At 31.3% G+C, this 1,301-nt stretch overlaps 1 long non-coding RNA gene across 1 annotated transcript; it reads left to right on the forward strand.

Moving 5' to 3' along the window:
- The first annotated feature begins 929 nt into the window (after nucleotides 1-929).
- LOC109589942 (uncharacterized) lies at nucleotides 930-1,158 on the forward strand. The gene is made up of 2 exons (XR_002189022.1): nucleotides 930-965; nucleotides 1,010-1,158. It is a non-coding gene; the product is annotated as an uncharacterized LOC109589942 (long non-coding RNA).
- Nucleotides 1,159-1,301: the final 143 nt, after the last annotated feature.

Consider the following 1,301-nt stretch of genomic DNA (forward strand, 5'->3'; position numbering starts at 1 on the left):
CAATATACATTTTTATGATATTTTTTTTAAATTAAGGATTTACGGATTCGAATTGATGAACGGTTAGACAGGATAGAGGAGAAAATATTTGATTCTCAATCAATTTCAACTTATTCATTAACAGATGAAGATATTCATAGTGATCACTTTTGAGGTATGTTTTATACAATGAAAACACAAGTGTTTTAATTCCAACACGTTTTATTGCAGTTTAATGGTGTCAAACTCCAAAATATTGAAACAAATGATGTGTATGGGTATGGTAGAAACTTGCTTGATGCACTCTTTGCAAAAGAGGAGCAAAAGGCAGGTTTAATCTACCAATCTGCCAAAAGTAACAAACCACCTTTCGACCAGAGTCGAGTGCAGCTTATGTTTGGTATGCGAAATTGTAGGTTTTTCATAAAATGTGACAAAAGGTACCTTATGGCAAATGGGAAAATTGGTCTTTATAGCCTAAAAATTCCAACATCCTGAGTTCCATTTATTATAAAGTTAATCCAGAGGATGCAAAAAGTTACTATGTAACTTTTATAAACAATTGTTGACTAACAGGGCACTGACAGGTGGATATTTTTCATTATAATGATGAATTTAAAAATCCCCCATAAGGTACCTTTTGTCAATTATGGTCACAAATTATTCTATTCATTGCTTTGAGACTGCATCAAGATCAAGTACAAGAGTGACTATTCTATGTCTAAAATTAAAAGTACTTTAAACCAGAAGTGCAGGGACGCAAAACAAACAAAGATTGAAAGTGATGAGTAACTATAATAATTTATTAAAATACTCTGTGTGCCAGATTGAATTTCAAATTATTTATCATTTTAAATTAAGTAAATTTCATTGCTAAATTCATGCATATTAAATTACATTGCAACACCATTATTCTTTTTACAATCTTACCAAGATCTTGCATGATTATCTCTTTGCCTGACAATTTGTTGTAGAACTACAACAAGGTAATAACAATTAATAAAAAAGCAATTACCACGCCTCTTTTTAGGGCAAACACGTGCGCTTTACAGGAAACCACACCTTCTTGGCAGAAATTGGTATTGAATAATATTAGTGGTAAAATAGAAACCATAGAAAAGAATAGAAAAGTGAAAGAATGCTTTGTCGGCACTTTGATATAATTGCTATTCAACACTTTTTTTTTTTGCAAAAAGTTGACTATTTGTTGATGATATTGTAAAGGCAATGAAACTGATTGTAAGTAAATGCAGCAGCTAAAATTTATGCAGGTGCAAGCAGTTTAGGTGCTTTGGAGCACTTTTAAGTGAATGGAATATAAC

This window comes from Amphimedon queenslandica, unplaced genomic scaffold, assembly GCF_000090795.2.
Source record: "Amphimedon queenslandica unplaced genomic scaffold, v1.1 AMPQUscaffold_10687_Cont16463, whole genome shotgun sequence".
NCBI lineage: Eukaryota > Metazoa > Porifera > Demospongiae > Haplosclerida > Niphatidae > Amphimedon > Amphimedon queenslandica.